At 47.6% G+C, this 17,253-nt stretch overlaps 1 protein-coding gene and 1 non-coding gene across 8 annotated transcripts in view; one reads left to right on the forward strand and one right to left on the reverse strand.

Annotated features, from left to right (window-relative positions):
* Positions 1–17,253, reverse strand: part of TMEM63C (transmembrane protein 63C) — a 150,936-nt gene that overhangs the window by 63,690 nt on the left and 69,993 nt on the right. For all 7 annotated transcript variants that reach the window (XM_030804035.1, XM_030804037.1, XM_030804036.1 and 4 more), the window contains exon 2: positions 5,921–6,080. The gene's annotated coding sequence lies outside the window, so the exon portion shown is untranslated. The remainder of the gene's footprint in view (positions 1–5,920; positions 6,081–17,253) is intronic.
* Positions 673–799, forward strand: LOC115832669. Its single transcript, XR_004028187.1, has one exon. It is a non-coding gene; the product is annotated as a small nucleolar RNA SNORA32 (small nucleolar RNA).

A 17,253-nucleotide genomic window follows, 5' to 3' on the forward strand; every position in this document is an offset into this window, starting at 1 on the left:
GGAAGCCTTCAGCAGAGAAGAGCCCCACCACCCCACTCCCAGAGACACTCTACTTCCTCTCCTCTTTGGTGTTAGTTTATGGGAAAGTGAACGCACACCCTTGAAACATTACAGTAATGGGTCTCACACTTCGGTGGGTCACAATCAGCAGCAGGGCTTGTTACACCACAGATCGCTGGGCCCTGCCCCAGGGTTTCTGCCACAGCAGGTCTTGGGTAGCACCTGAGAATCTCTGTCTCCAACAAGTCCTTGAAGGATGCTGATACCGCTGGGCCAGGGACCTCACATTGAGAATCACTATCCTAGACCACAGAACAGGAGAGGGAGGCTCTTCAGCTCCCTCATCTGACCCCCAGACTTTGGTGTGGGCAGCGTGGTGTTTTTAGGATAGGCCCTGGAAAAGGCAGGCTCAAGCTGATTCTTTCAGTCTCACTGTCTCTCCCACCCATCATTCACAAAATAATTTATTCAGCAAATTACAGTCCAGACTCTGTTCCCTGAACTCAGGGTGCCTACAGGCAAGACACAAGGCTCTAGTGGGTACACAGACCCCTAAGAAGACCATAACAAGACCACATAGCTGCACTCTGGAGCTCTGTTCAAGGAGTACTGGGAGCACAGAGGAGGAGCTCCTGCCTCAGCCCTGGAGAATCCAGAAAGGCTGCCTGGAGGAGGTGCCAGCCAAGGCAACTCTTAAAAGATGGATAGCTTCTCTTTTGCTGTGGATGTGACCACAAAACATTTCCCACTTGGTTTTCTATCTGCTACCTTGCTCTTAGCCAGCCTATTGGGAACATTTTATGAATACTTTATTAAACTGTTACCAAAAAAAAAAAAAAAAAAAGACAAACAGCACTAGATCACTTTAACTGAGCACTTATTACCTGCCAGGTGCTGTGCTAAGACTCTAGAAGCACGAGAGCACCTGTGTCCTCACATCACCACCAAGAGGGGAACTATTGTCCTTGAGTGAGATTTGAGCCCAGCCAGTTGGCCTCAAGGCATCTCATTCCTAGCCTGAGGACACATGGGCCTCCTACCATGTGGAGGACAGGGCAGAACATTCCGGGAGGAGACCTGGGCATGCATAAAAGCCGAGAGGCAGATGGGGAGCGGGGGCAGGACAAGATGTGAGCCTAGTTCAGGTCCCCTGGATGGAAATGCACCACCCCTCAGGGGCAGCAGAGCCAGGATGGGGGCCAGGTTGAAGCCTATTTCTGGGCTCTGGCGCCATCTGTCTAAATAGGGCTGGAACCATGTTGGCTGCCTCGTGTGCTCTCTGAGCACAACTGGTCCAGTGATGGGTGGGAGGCAGATGGCAGAGGCTGTGGTTCTGGCTCACAGGGCCTCACAGGGCCTGGGGGGCATGAGGGGCTTGAGAATCCCTGCTACCATAGTGGGAGCTCTCTATTCACAGGTTGGCTTGTGATGAAGGTTAGCCCTGCAGGGAGGCTGTGCCGAGGGGCTGAGGGGTGGTAGCTGGCACAACCTCCATGACTCATGGTGGCTCCACATCTTAGCTCCCTGGCAGTCTCCATGTGGCTCTGGGGATCATCAGAGCCTCCTCAACTACAGCACAAGCTCCAGGGCCAGAGCCAGCCTCCTCTGACCTTGCTCCTTCCCCTTGGGTAGGGGATCAGGAAAGCCACACTGATCCAGGCTGAATGAGGACTTGAATGGCAACCTGAAGCCAGATGATGGAAAAACAGAAAGTGAGCTGTAGCTACAGCAAGAGGTATTTCAGTTAGACACAAGGAAGCACTGGCCTGGGAGACTGAAGGGAGTACTAGCTATTTCCAGGGGAAGAGAGGGATCCCTCCTTCTGTCTGTGACAATCTGCCTCTCTGGAAAAAGGACGGTGGGGATTTCTCTCTCCTCGTCCTTCACCAGCTCCTCCCTCATCTCTCATCTACATTTTAGTTTCCTCTCCTTTCTTGCCTGCCTCCACTTCTGCCTTCGTTGTCTGAGTGGGCCTGGCTTGTCACAGTGTTGCTGGGAGCCTTTGAGCGGGGACACAATTCAGCCAGTGTTCGCTGAGTCCCACACCTGCTGGAGGTGAAGGAGTCCAGGCCCTGCCCAGAGCACTTCCAGCCAGGTAGAGACACAAGACAGGAAAATCAGTGCCTACACCCAAGGCAGAGGAATAGCCACATGCTGAGAAAGGAACAAGCCAAGTTGTGGGGCTCAGAGATCACAGCCCGGGGGCTCAGGGAAGGCCTTGGAGATGTGGCATTTGGAGAGTGGGTGAGATTTCTATACTGACAGAAACCAGTGGGAACAAGGATAGTCCGGGCAGAGGGACAAATAGAGGAAGAGGGAAACAGAGAGTGGACTGTTCCAGAAATGGCAGGCAGACTAGCTTGGCTGAAGAGGTGGGATGAGAAGGGTCTGGTGAGATAACAGGCAAGTTGGGACCAGATCATGAGGCCCTGAATCTCGGTTGAATGATTTGCACTTGATTGTGTAGGCAGTGGGGAGCTATTGAAGGTCTTGGAGAAAGGGCATGACATTATCTGGGCTGGGACTGGAAGAGCTTCTAGATTTTGCTCCTATCCTAGGATCTCATGAAAGGCACTTGGCCTTGATTCTGAGCCCCCAGGCCTCTCAGGAATCCCCAAGGGGAGCAAACAATCTGTGTGTCTCAAATGTTGCCTTTCCGGTGAGGTCTGTCCTGACCATCCTATTTAATAATGCAGCTACTCTGGCACCCCTGATTGCCTTCCCTTTCCTTCTCTGTGTTTTTTATTTCCCCCATTGCATTTATCTCCTTCTAACATACATCATCCATAATACGCTGTTTATTATCTGCCCCATTTGAATGAAAGCCCCCTGAGAGCAGGGTCATGTTTGTTTTACTTGCTGCTGCCTAGTCCGGTGCCTGGAATCTCAACAGATTCATTCATATTTCAAGTGGATAAAGAGAAAAATACCACCTTGCAGGAACCAGCATGCTCTGGTTTGCCCCCTCCCTGTCCCTTCACTGCTGGCTTCCTGGGCTTGGCAGCACCGAGCCTCCAAGTGGAAAAATCTCTGAGAAAACCAGGCAGAGCTGCGCTGCTTCCTTCCTGCACTTCCCACCCTGGCCAGGAGTCTGGAAACATTTGAACTGTTTCCTGATCCTAACAAAAACCACCACTATTGGCCGGGCACGGTGGCTCACGCCTGTAATCCCAGCACTTTGGGAGGCCGAGGCGGGCGGATCACGAGGTCAGGAGATCGAGACCATCCTGGCTAACACAGTGAAAGCCCGTCTCTACTAAAAATACAAAAAATTAGCCGGGCGAGGTGGCAGTAGTAGTAGCTGTAGTCACACCTACTCGGGAGGCTGAGGCAGGAGAATGGCGTGAACCCCGGGGGGCGGAGCCTGCAGTGAGCCGAGATCGCGCCACTGCACTCCAGCCTGGGCGACAGCGAGACTCTGTCTCAAAAAAAAAAAAAAAACAAAACAAAAACCACCACTATTTTCCTTTATCTCAGAGCGGAGGCCAGGCAAGGACAATTTCCCCACCTAAGGAAAGCTAGAAGTTTGCAGGACTGAAACAGCTCCACTCGGCAGCCTGGAGAACAACTTTGATGGTCTGATCAGAATCACTGCAAATTCCCAAGTGCCCACTCCATGCGTGCAGTGGCTCTGGGCATTTTGCTCCATTTTGCCCTCACCCTGACTCTGCGAAGCGGGTGTTATCCTCTACATTTCACAGATGGGAAAATACAGAAGTTCATTGACATGGCTGAGGTCTCTCCACCAGATGAGGAGGCTGGTCTCAAACGCCATTCTGTCCTCCCCCAGCCCAGAGCTTGTTCTTCCACAGTGTATGGCCTCTCTTCCACCAGAGGGGCTGAGATGCAGGACATAGCTAGCTGAGTTCTCTGTCCCAAGATGCCAGATCATGGGTAGTCTCTGCTGGCCTCAGGCTTCCCACCTGAGCCATGGGAGCCAAGGTTTTGGCCACGGCCCCATGATGAATGAGGACCATGACGTCACGTCTGCTGCCTGGCCTGAACTCATCAGAGTACACATTATAACTGTGGTCACTGCCTGTCTGGGCAATGGCCAACTGTCCTCTCTTGACTCTGATGTGGACTAAGGCTGGAGCCCAAAATAGGGCTCACTGCATTTGCAGGCCCAGTGGATCCAAGGGAAACCATCCCTAGCCTTGTGTGCGGATCCAGGGCCCCAGATCCAGGTCTGCTCCTGGCCAGGCTGTGGTCAGGGAGGCAGAAGAGCTTGGATCAAACCCCCAGATGTGGGCTGTAGGTGACTGCACTTCCATTCCTCGGGGACTCAGTTCGTCCACTCTGAGAGTGGAAACCCTCTCCCAACAAACATTACTGATTCCTTATTACATGCAAGGCAAACAATATTTGCCTCTGCCTTCAAGCCCTTAAAGTGAAGTTAGAGCACAGTCATTAACTAGGCAATGGGGAGTCACGGATGGTTGTAGAGCCAGGGAATCGGATGACTGCGCTGTGTCTTAGGGAGGTTGATCAGGCAGCAGACTATGGCTGGGAGAGAACAGACTTTCGCAGTGATCAGATCTAATGTGTTAAGCACTTACTGGGTGCTAGATGTTGTTTCAAGTACTTTACAGATATTACCATAGTTAATCTTCACCCTAGGGTACTATTGTTAACCCCATTTTACAGATAAAGAGACAGAAGTACATAGAGATGACAAGGCTGGTAGGTGATTGAGCTGGGATGTGAACCCATCTGGCTCCACTGCTGCCTCTTCTAGTAATCTTGAACAAGAGTCTGGCATAGGCCTGGGGCCCTGGGAATGGCCAGAGGAACAGAAGTGAAACACTGCCTGTGGCTAGGGCTCCCTGCCCTGGAGGGCTCTCCCAAGAAAGGACCAGGAAATTATAAAGGGGGTGTAAAGAACCATATCTAAGATTATTTTTATCAATAACAGCAACAATCACGATGCTCTTGGCCAATACTCCATGCAGGATAGTATCTTCTTTCATGTAAGAGAGATTTGAGACACTCTCAAATAGAGAAATCTTATCACAGTTAGAGCTTCCTCTGGAAAGCTTCCTGGACTCTCTAATCTTTCCTCAAAGATTTATTTATTAATGTATTTACTTACTTAAGTAGGGAAGAAAGCCTCACTTAGATGCTAACCTAGCTTCAATACCTTCTAGTGGGATGTCCAGCCACTGCCAATGTTCCTTTTGCAAAGTGGGAGGAGTTGCCGGAGGTAACTGGGAAGGTGGAAGGAGAGGAAGAGGAGCGTGGGGCACAGGCTGGACTGAGGGGCAAGGGGAGGCCACTGAGCCCAGGAAGGGCTGTCCGGAGCCAAAGGGCTTCCCGTGCTTTTTTGACAAGATTACACCTGATTCCTCTGAGATGTTCAACCACAACATTGGAAACAACACTATTGACATAAGTAATACTTGAGAAGTAAAAAGAGATTGCGGTTGGATTCTACCTCCAAGATCCCCAGCTCTAGCAGTCTATGAAGATACCATCTGTCTTAATCCTTTCCTAGAGGAAAAAGTGTCAAGAGTTAGGGAACTCTTGGAAGAGCCGCGTCTGGCCGGATTCTAGGCTTGCCCCAAACCAGAGTCAGCTGGGCAAGAACCACCAGGGGGCCCAGCTAGCAGCTCAGTCCCAGCGGAATTTCTAGGGGACAGAAGACACCCTAACCAAAACCAGAGCATCTTCTGCCCCTTCCCAGGCCTCATGGGCAGGGTCACATGGGACAGCACCCTTTGGAATGGGGTTAAGCCATTCCTGCCCCTCTCCTGGCAGGTTGTGGGTTTAGGAGGGCTTAGGGGGGGCCTTTGCCCAAGTGCTGGCTGGAGAGCTGCAGTCCATGGGTGGCCAGGATGGCCACATTTCCCAGGCTCAAGGTGGGGAGCTGGCGCTAGGGCTTAGCCCTGATGGATGATGGGATGATGCCAGGGGCACCTACCTGGAACAGCAGCTGAGATTTGGGGCTCAGGCCCCACGTGGCCTCTGGGCTGTTATAAGACCTTCCGTCCTCTTGATCAGTCCCCAGGAAACGGTGCTTCAGAGTGGCCCAGCCGTGTCCCCACTCGATTCCTGACCCCGAGGGAGGCTCCTCCAAGGCTCTATGGCATAGGGACAACAGAACCCTCTCAGTGCAGGCAGGCATGCATCCCAGTCCTCCCTGGCCTCCTTGCAGCTCCTTCCCAAGCCCAGGCTGGCCAAGCCCCTCCTAACTCCAACGTACTTGTCAGTATCTCCCACAATTCCTGCCTTGGGGAGCTCTGATGGGGTGAGGGGTACTCCAGAAGCATCCATGACCCCCAGCCTGCCCCAGCTCCAAATCCAGGCCAGCCAGTGCCCACCCCTGGAGTGGGTGAGCTGGGAGCTACCATTCAACCCAGCTGAGCAGCAGCTGAGGGGAGGGGGCCATGGAGAGAGCACGGCACTGGGAGTCCAGGCACAAGCTCTGTCACTTCCCCTGCTGAACTGGAGCACCCCACTTTCCCTTGCTGGTGTGGGGGTGTTCAGCCTAGATGCACAGACAATGCCAGCAGGGTTGAGCTGGGGGAGGTCAAAGGGGCCATACACATCACCCACTTCAGAATCATCTGCAGGAGGAGGGGGAGGGCTCGCTAAAATGCAGGTGGAAGGGCCCTACCTAGACCCACTGAACTTGAATCTCGAGGAAGATGTTTGGGAACCTGCATTTTAACAAGTTCCCCACATGGGTGCCCATGAAGTAAGACTCAGTAGACGACACACTGGGAAAGGGCAGACAAGTCCAAGGATGATTTTATAATCCACATAAAGGGATCATCGGTCCCTTTCCTGAAAGCAGCATCACAGGAGCCCAGTCTCTGCAGCCAGCTAGCCAGGGAGCCCTGGCACGTTGCTAAATCCTCTCTAGCGCTCATTTTCCTCGTGGACAAAATAAAGATTGGAGGTGAACTCTTGGGCCCGCCCACATCTGAAATTGTGAATGCAAGAAGAGGTGAACCCACTGAGAAACGAATTTAAAAACAAAGTTCAGGGTGAGACATTTTAACCGATATTCTGCTCCTTATAATTTGTTTCTTCTTAAATATTCTTGTTTTGTTTTGTTTTGTTTTGTTTTGTTTTGTTTTGTTTGAGATGGGGTCTCACTATGTTGCCAAGGCTGGTCTCCAATGCCTGGGCTCAATTGATCCTCTCGACTCCACCTCCTAGATAGTTAGGATTACAGGCACATGCAACCATGCCCGCCTTTAAATATGCTCTTTAAATTCTGAAAATAACATGCTTAGGGGAAAAAAAATCAAACCATTCAAAATAATACACAATGAAAATGAAATCTAGGCTGGGCATGGTGGCTCACACCTATAATCCTTGCACTTTGGGAGGCCGAGGTGGGAGGTTCACTTGAGCCCACAAGTTAGAGACCAGCCTCAGCAACATGGTGAAAACCTGGTTCCACAAAAAGTACAAAAAAAAAAAAATTAGCTGGGTGTGGTGGTGTCTGCCTGTAGTCCCAGCTACTCGGGAAGCTGAGGTGGGAGGATTGCTTAAACCCAGCAGGTCAAGGCTTCAGTGAGTCATGATAGTGCCACTGCATTCCAGCGTGTGTGACAGAGCAAGACCCTGTCTCCAAAAAAGAAAGAAAGAAAGAAAGAAAGAAAGAAAGAAAAGAAAGAAAGAAAGAAAGAAAGAAAGAAAAGAAAGGAAAGAAAGAAAGAAAGAGAGAAAGAAAGAGAGAGAAAGAGAAAGAAAAAAGAAATATGGCATGGATGTCCCTGCCATCTCAGTCCTATGCCCCACTCTCCAACATAAATATCGTTTCCTAAATTTTCCTCGAGAATTTTTTTCAGAAATGTGAACATACACACACACACACACACACACACACACACACATATCTATGCCTGCATCTTTATTTTAAACCCAACCAGGAACATATTCCCAGTACTTATATTTGCTTTGCTAATTAACATACATCACACATCTCTGCATAACAGCGCAGACAGATCCCTCCATTCTTTTCATAGCTCATAGTGTTCCACTGAACCGATGCACTACAATTTCTGTGAATCTGTCCTTGTTGATTGATATTTAGGTTATTTCTACATTTTTTGCTGCACAAGCAAAGCTGTAATGAACATCTTTGTTTTTTCTTGTTTCTTTGTTTTGAGACAGTTTGTTTTGTTTTCATACTCTGTAATGAATATCTTTGTTTTTTCTTGTTTATTTGTTTGTTTTGAGACAGCATCATACTCTGTTGCCCAGGCTGGAGTGCAGTGGTACGATCCCAGCTCACAGTAGCCTCAACTTCCTGGGCTCAAGCGATCTTTCCACCTCCATCTCTCAAGTAGCTGGAACCACAGGCGCCCACTACCATGCCTGGCTAATTTTTTTTTTTTTTTTTTTTTTTTTGTTGAGACGGAGTTTCACTCTTGTTGCTCAGGCTGGAGTGCAGTGGCATGGTCTTGGCTTACTGCAACTTCTGCCTCCCAGGTTCAAGCGATTCTCCTGCCTCAGCCTCCCGAGTAGCTGGGATTACAGGTATGTGCCACCACGCCTAGCTAATTTTGTATTTTTAATAGAGACGGGGTTTCTCCATGTTGGTCAGGCTGCTCTTGAACTCCCAACCTCAGGTGATCCGCCTGTCTCAACCTTCCAAAGTGCTGGGATTACAGGCGTAAGCCACCTCACTAGGTCTAAATTTTTTTTTTAATTTTTGTAGAGATGAAGTCTCACTTTGTTGCCTAGGCTGGTCTCAAACTCCTGGGCCCAGGTGATCCACCTGCCTCAGCCTCTCAAAGTGCTGGGATTACAGCCATGAGCCACCGCGCCCAGCCTACATCTTTGACTTTATATCTTTGTGCACATATATGAGGCCAGCTAGAGGATATCCCTGGGTCAAAACTTATGTGAACCTAACATTCTGATAGATATTGCCAAATTGTCCTCCAATGAGGGTGAACCAGTTTGCTCTGCCCCAGCAACTCATACCCTCACACAGTGTGCATTATCAGATTGTTGGATTTTTACAGTGAGTTTAAAAATGGTATCTTGTTTCAATTTGTAATTCAGTTGTCAAAAAAGACAGACATATTTTCACGTTTATTGACTGAATGGCCTTTGCACTTATTTTTCTGTGACTTGTCTGTGTCCATCCTTTTTAATTTCTTATTGATTTTTTTAAGAAGTTTTTCTAAATTGAGGCAACTTACTTCTTGTCATGTGTATTGCAAATTGTCATTCATCTATTTTTGACTTTATTTATGGGATCCTTTGGACTTGCTTAAAAAGCCTTTCCCATTTGAGAATCATGAAAGTATCTGCCTATATTTTCAACTTGTATTCTTGAAGGTTTCTTCCTCCTTTTCTTCTTCTTCTCCTTCCTCCTGCTGTTCTTGTTTTTCTTCTTCCTCTTCCTCCTCCTCCTCTTCTTCTTCTTCTTCCTCCTCCTCTTCTTCCTCTTCTTGTTCTTCCTCTTCTTCCTCCTCCTCCTCCTCTTCTTCCTCTTCTTGTTCTTCCTCTTCTTCCTCCTCCTCCTCCCCTTCTTCTTCTTCTTCTTATTCCTCTTCTTCTTCTTCTTCCTCTTCTTCTTCCTCTTCCTATTCTTCTTCCTCTTCCTCCTCCTCCTCCTCCTTCTTCATCTTTGTCTTATTCTTTCTTGAGGCAGGGTCTCACTCTGTTGCCCAGGCTGGAGTACTTATGTGACACAATCATAGCTCACTGCAGCCTTGAACTCCTGGGTTCAAGTGATTCTCCTGCCTCAGCCTCCAGAGTAGCTACAACTACAGGCACACACCACCGCACCTGGCTTTCTTCTTTCTTTTTAAAATATCTTTGCCACCTCTAGAATTTATTTTGATGTAGAGATTGTGGTAGGGACCAACTTTATTATCTTTTTCAAAGGGCTACACAGTTGTCCTAAAGTCATGTTTGAATAATCCATTTCCTGCTCCCTTACCCAACAATCCTCCCTCTAAATTCAAAATTCCAATTTGACTATGTAGGAGGATGGACACAAAGAGCATAAACTCAGAGTCAAGTGCTTGGTTCAAATTTCCACTCTACTGGACCTAGGATAAGTTGCCTACTCTTTCTGTGCCTCAGGTTCCTCATCTAAAAATGGAGATAACAATAACGCCATCTGCATGGAGTTATTGTGAGGATTAAATGAGTTATTACAGGTAAAGGGTGTAGAAAGATGCAACTAATCTATGCTGCCCACAGGAGGCTGAACCTTAGATGTAAAGGCTCACATAGGTGGAAAGTGAAAGGATGGAAAAATTCATTCCATGCAAATGGTAACCAAAAGAGAGCAAGGATGGCCGTATTTGTATCAGTCAAAAGCTGCCACAAAAGACAAAGGAGGCTATTACATAATGATAAAGAGTCAATTCACCAGGAAGATATAACAATTATAAATACATATGCACCTAATAGCAGAGCACCCAAATATATGAAGAAATATTGAGAAAACTGAAGGAAGAAATAGACAACACCACAAAAATAATTGGAGATTTCAGTACTCCTTTCAATAATGGATAGAACAACCAGACAGAAGATCAATAAGAACATGGAGAACTAGGCCGGGCGCGGTGGCTCATGCCTGTAATCCCAGCACTTTGGGAGGCCGAAGTAGGCGGATCACCTGAGGTCGGGAGTTTGAGACAAGCCTGACCAACATGGAGAAACGCCATCTCTACTAAAAATACAAAATTAGCCAGGCTTGGTGGTGTATGCCTGTAATCCCAGCTACTCAGGAGGCTGAGGCAGGAGAAACACTTGAACCCAGGAGGCGGAGGTTGCGGTGAGCCGAGACTGCGTTATCACACTCCAGCCTGGGCAATAAGAGCGAAACTCTGTCTCAAAAAAAAAAAAAAAAAAAAAAAAAAAAGAAAAGAAAAGAAAAAAAGAAAAAGAAAGAAAGAAAAGAAAAGAAAATGGAGAACTTGAACAACACTATAGACTAATTGGACCTAATAGACATATGCAAAAACTCCTCCAAACAGCAGCAGAATATGCATTATCTCAAGCACATACGGAACATTCTCCAGGATAGCTCACACCTTAGGCTACAGGTAAAGAATAGGACAGTGGCCATACAGGGGAACTACTATATGGTGGTGTTTACTATTATTATTATTGCATATTAGGTGTGCTTTGTTTATCAATCTGTGAAGCCGTTCCATCATTTGACAAATATCTACTACTATGTGTCAGGCCCTATTCCAAGTGCCAGGGAATCAAGAATGAAGTAGTCTTAAGAGCTGCTCCTGCCACCTCTGGTTAGACTTAGTACTGGTTATTTTAGCACTTTTACTGATATTTTAAATTTCTTCCTTTATATTTAAAAAGTTAAAGTCTGTTTATATACAAACAAGCTATATATTTTTGCTTCTAATAGTTATTACCGATCATGTTGGTATATTCTTTTATTATTTCTAATTTTTTTCGGTTGACAATCTTGTTCTTTTTTCTCCAGGTTGTCAATCTTACCGTCTACAATTTTGATAAATTCAGCACTTTTATAACTTACATTTTCAAAATTTGTGTTGGCTTGCACTTCTAGAGTAGTATTAAAGAATTACAGTCGTGGTGATCATTCTTTCCTTGTGTGTGTTTATGTCTGAATACACACACAAGCACACACAGGCATACACAAAATCATGTTAAGCAATATCCATTTATTCCTATGAAGTAAGAGTTAAAATCAGAGACATGTTGAATTTTATCAAATGCATTTTAGACATTTTTAGCACTTACGAAGTTGCTTGTATGATTTTTTATTTCTTTTAAGCTATTCGTTTGTTCAATTACATTAACAGTTTTTCTACTATGGAATTTATATTTCTGGAATACAACCCCACTTGCTTGTGGTATGTTCGTTTTTATAACATAATGCTGTGTGAGTCCATTTATTGCTATTTATGAACTTTGCACCACTATTCATAAGATTTTTTAGTCATTTTTCTCTTTTTGTGCTATCTTTGTCAAGGTTTGGTATCCACGTTGTTCGTGCTTCATAGAATAATTTAGAATCTCTCCTTCTCTGTGATTTGGTGCAGTTGGTGCAGTTTAAATAACATTGGCATTATCTGTGCCTTGGAGGTTTGATAGAAACTAGAAGCGATCTGAACCTTAGTTTTTTTGGAGGAGAATTTTATGAAAACTCAGTTTCTTCAGTGATTATTGGTCTGTTGGGATTTTCTACCTCTCCTGATGTCAAACTGATGATTTATATTTTCCCAAAAAATCATCAGTTTCAGCTGGTTTTCAACTGGATTTACATATGGCCAGACACAGTACCAATAATAATAATAATAATAATAATATTATTACTATTATTTCTATTTTCTCTGTATCAGTGGCTATTTCCCCATTTTAATGTTCAATTTTGTATATTTGCCTCAATCCTCTCCTAACCCCTATTAGATTATCTCATCTCTAAAAAATCATAAAATGACACATGATTTTCCCCCCAGGACCCTATTTACTATGTACACAACTCAGAAATAGAAGAGGTGAAATCAGAGAAGGGGATGAGAGGGCAGCAGAGGGACAGCTTGATACAAAGTCAATCAACAAACATTTCAGATGTGCAAAGAGCCAACACAGGTATTCCCTGGCTTTAAGCACCCACGGCTGCTTTTCCCAACAACCCCACCCCAGTGAAACCTGCCAGTTCCCCGAGTCCTTCACACCCAGCTGTCACCTCCTCTTGGACCCTTTTCCTGACCCCCCAGGGAGATATCAGCACCTTTCCATAGACATCTCAGATTACTTTTCTTCGACTTTGAAAAATTCATTTAAACCAACTGAATTAACAAATGTAAACATGCTGTCATTTTTGCTTCAGCTGTTCTTTGTTAAATGAAGTGTTACTGACAAGTTAGAAGTCCTTCCTTTTCCCCTTTCAGTCTCAGCTCCTACTCTCTCCAAGGCGCTACAAGCATGAGCTTGGTAGGCATTGCAACAGAAATTAGTAAATCCATAAATCATAGCTAGTACTGTTTTGTGATTTTTACGAAAATTAAATTTTCAGCCAGGCACAGTGGGTCACACCTGTAATCCCAGCACGTTTGGAGGCCCATGTGGGTGGATCACTTGAGCCCAGGAATTTGTGACCAGGCTGGGAAACATAGCAAAACCCCATCTCTATAAAAAATACAAAAAAAAAAAAATTAGCTGGGTGGGGTGGTGTGCACCTATAGTCCCAGCTACTCGGGAGGCTGAGGTGGAAGGATCGCTTGAGCCTGAAAAGTGGAGGCAGCAATGAGTCAAGATCACACCACTCCACTCTAGCCTGGGCAACAGAGCAAAACCCTGTCTCAAAAAAAAAGAAAAAGAAAAAGAAAATTAAAGTTTAACTAATGGTATTATTTTGCAATTTCCTTTTTTTGCAACATTGTTTTTGAAATGTATTCATGTTAATACAGAATGTATCCATATGTATATATACATATATATCAGCTTTGCTAAGGTATAATTTATACAAAATAAAACTCCCCAGTTACACATAGTTTAACTGCTGCACAGTATCACAATTTTATTCATTATTCTATTATTGCAGATATTGAGGTCGAGGTCTCTTTTTTTTTATTTTTTTTCTGTTTGGTTGCCCAGGCTGTAGTGCAGTGGCATGATCATAGCTTACTGAAACCTCAAACTCCTGGGTTCAGGCAATCCTCCCACCTCAGCCTCCCAAGTAGCTGGGTCTACAGGTACACACCACCCCACTTGGCTAATTTTTTTTCTTAGACAGATACAGGGTCTTGCTATGTTGCCCAGGCTGGTCTTAAACTCCTGGGCTCAAGCAATCCTCCTACCTAGGCCTCCAAAGTGCTGGGATTACAGGCGTGAGCCACAGAGTCCAGCCAAGACCTCTTTTTTGCATTTCAAGCATTGCTGCCCTAGATACCCTTGGAGCTGTTTCCTTATGCACATGTGGGAGTTTCTCTAGGTAATGTATACCTAGATGTGAAATTGTTGGTCATAAAGCATATATACATTCAGCTTTACTAGCATTCTTGCCAGAATGTCTCGTGGAGTTTTGTATTGCTATTTTCACAGAATGTTATTATTTTTCTCAAGCTATCGTCATTAAGCCATTTCCTTGTTTACCCACCCCCTTCCGCATGAATTACTGGAGGACCTGTGTGTGACTGGCACTCAATGAACACTTGAAAAGTGAAAGGATGAAGTCCTTTCTAACAGAAGAGATAGACTCAAAGTGTTAAGGGCATTCAAGGCTGTTAAGATCTCATCTGGCTGAGATCCAGGGAGGGCTTCATCAAGGAGGTAGCATTTGACTTGGGCTTTGAAGGGCAGGAAGATGAACAGATGAGGACAGGGATAAGGACCAGGACTGGGATGGGGAGAGGCGGTGGCTCAGACAGTCCAGGGCACGTGAGCAATGGTTCTTAGCCGAGCTGGGGTGAGATGGGGCAGAAAAGCTAGGCACGTGTATTTTGTAAAAACTTCAAGGGCATCTGACACATCCCCCTGCCCCCCACACAGATAACCCCTGAGTGGGAGCAGAGCATGTGGGAAGGGAGCCTCACTGGAGAAGATGGGTTGGGCTTACTCCAAGATGAGCCTTCAATGGCAGGCTCTGGGTCAGAGCTGGGTTCAAAGGTAACTCCCAGGGGGAGTAGGCAGAGTCACGGGGACACCAGGCACTGGGATAGGGCTGGGTCAGAAAGCCTGCTCTTCCCACTCACTTCCCTTCCTCTGTCTCTTGGAACAGCTCAGGGCTGCGATGGCCTGGGTTCCCTCCCCAGCCACACAGGAGGGTGCTGGGACTGGGGCTCCTTCTGCTCCTCCACTTGGCAGCTCTGTGACCCAGGCCAGGGGCTTCCTGTCCCTTCCTCCCTGGCTGCTCCATGCAGCACAAGCTGCATGTATGTGCCTGGGCCAGGGCCCCAAGAAGCCCCTCCATGGAGTGTGGAGACTGGGCCTAGCCATGCCGAGTCCCCCTCCTTTGCCTCGGCTCAGCCCCTCAGAACCTGGGTAGGGGTGGGGTGGGGTGGGAATCCTAGCCTTCCACCTTCCCTGCTCCCGTTACTCGAGATGTCCTTCAGCAGAACCCGGTTCTGGGCGCCCTGCCCAGAGTGGAGGGGAAGGGGAGAAACGCACGACCTTCTCTTCCAAGTCCTTTTGTCTCAAGCAACTTCAGCAAAACCACCAGCCCCAGCAGTAAGAGGTGAGCTCAGGATGTGTCAGCTGTGCTTGGGAGGACAGCACACAGATGGCTCCCCTGGACACAGACTGGCCACGGCCCCAGTTTGGGTTCTGCTGCTTTGGTGTGTGAGTGTGGTTGCAGCTGTCACAACCTCTCAAGCCACAGCTTTCTTATCTATTGAGCGGGTGACTCAGACCTGCTTTCTCTCCCAAGGCGTGGAGAGGATTAAAGAGTAATGACAGAGAATATGAGGCTGCTGAGTGGCTCCAGGGCCTCAAGCCAGGCTCATCGTTCAGGCTGTTGTTCTTCTGTTGCCTGAGAAGGTCTCCCCAAGCCAGGCCTAGTTGACATGCCCGGGCACAGGAGGCGCCAGCCAAGGAAGGATCCCTTGTCCAGCAACAGCTTGTTCACTGTATGGAAGGACACTCCCTGCCCACACCACACACACACACACACACACACACACACACACACACACACACACTCCTTTGGTTCTGAGAAGATTTCCCCTCTGCCAGGTCCTCAGGGATGTGAGAAGCCTTTTTGTTTTTTTGTTTTGTTTTGTTTTTTGAGACAGGGTCTTGCTCTGTCGTCTGGGCTGGAGTGCAGTGGTGCAATCACAGCTCACTGCAGCCTCAGCCTCCTGGCCTCAAGTGATCCTCCCACCTCGGCCTCCTGAGTAGCTGGGACTACAGGCTTGGCTAATTTTTTCACTTTTTTGTAGAGACAGGGTCTTTCTATGTTGCCCAGGCTGGTCTTGAACTCCTGGGCTCAAGCAATCCTCCCTCCTAGGCCCCCCAAAGTGCTGGGATTATAGGCATGAGCCACCATGCATGGCCTGAAGTCTTTTTGAAGGGGACCGTTCAGTTCTAACAGTGCCTGAAGCAGTCGACATTGTTGGTCAGCCATTGTTGGACATTCTTTGGTGTCATCAAAAAAGCATGGTCTGGCTGGGCACGTTGGCTCACTCCTGTAATCCTAGTACTTTGGAAGGCTGAGATGGGCGGATCACCTGAGGTCAGGAGTTCGAGACCAGCCTGGCCAACATGGCAAAACCCTGTCTCTACCAAAAACACAAAGAAATTAGCCGGACGTGTTGGCGCACACCTGTAATCCCAGGTACTCGGGAGGCTGAGGTAGGAGAATCGCTTGAATCTGGGAGGCAGAGGTTGCAGTGAGCTGAGATAGTGCCACTGCACTCCAGAGTGGGCAACAGAACGAGACTCTGTTTCAAAAAAAAAAAAAAAACAACAACAAAAAACATGGTCGCCATCCCAGGGGTCCCTGGACAGCTGGCCACTCAGCAGGCAGAGGGACAAGCAAATGGAAAGAAGGGGACTCCTGGTCACCAGGCACCAAGCTGGGCACCTTTCTGCTTCCTCCCATTCATCCTCCCAATGGCTCTGTGTGGAGGGGATTGCTTCACCATGTTGCAAATGGAAGACTCATGGAAGTGAAGTGAGCAGGTAATGAAACAGGTGGGAACACAGCTCCCAAGCACTCCCCCAGGCAGCGTGTCCATGTGTGACAGGTCCTCTGTGCTTCCATGTCCCCCATCAAAGCAGGATTGATTTCCCCACAGGGCCCTGGGTGCATGTTCCATTGCCCTCTGTAGCGTTTCTAGCCTATGGCCAAATCACTGCCACTCAGACACCCCAAGGCAATGAGGCCTCAACACCCAAAACCCAACAGACAGCCATATCCCAGTGGACTGGCCACAGCTCCGTCTTGCCCACCTATCTCTCCAGAGACCTTAGGGTCACTTGCTCTTCTGCCGAGACTCCATGGCCTGAGGCCAGCATGCACCTTGCTGGGCACAACTCTGAGAAGACTCAGCCAGAGTGAGGAGAAGGCTTCTGTCTCCAGGACTTTCCTTGGCCAGGCCACTCAGTAATGGGGAGGGGACAGTTTGGTTTCCTGTTGGAAGCTGGTCTTTCTGCCTCTGATCCTCTAAGGACACCAGAGGCCCTGGCTTGGTAGGAATGAAGGTCTACAGGCACAGGGCTGGGCATGACTCACTCACCTCCAGCCCAGCTCTTCCCATCTCATCTTGAGGGTGCTCATGGCAAACGGCAGAGTGGAAGGCTGGGAAAAGCAGAAGGTGGGAGCCCAGGACACTTGGG

This window comes from Nomascus leucogenys, chromosome 22a, assembly GCF_006542625.1.
Source record: "Nomascus leucogenys isolate Asia chromosome 22a, Asia_NLE_v1, whole genome shotgun sequence".
Classification (NCBI taxonomy): domain Eukaryota; kingdom Metazoa; phylum Chordata; class Mammalia; order Primates; family Hylobatidae; genus Nomascus; species Nomascus leucogenys.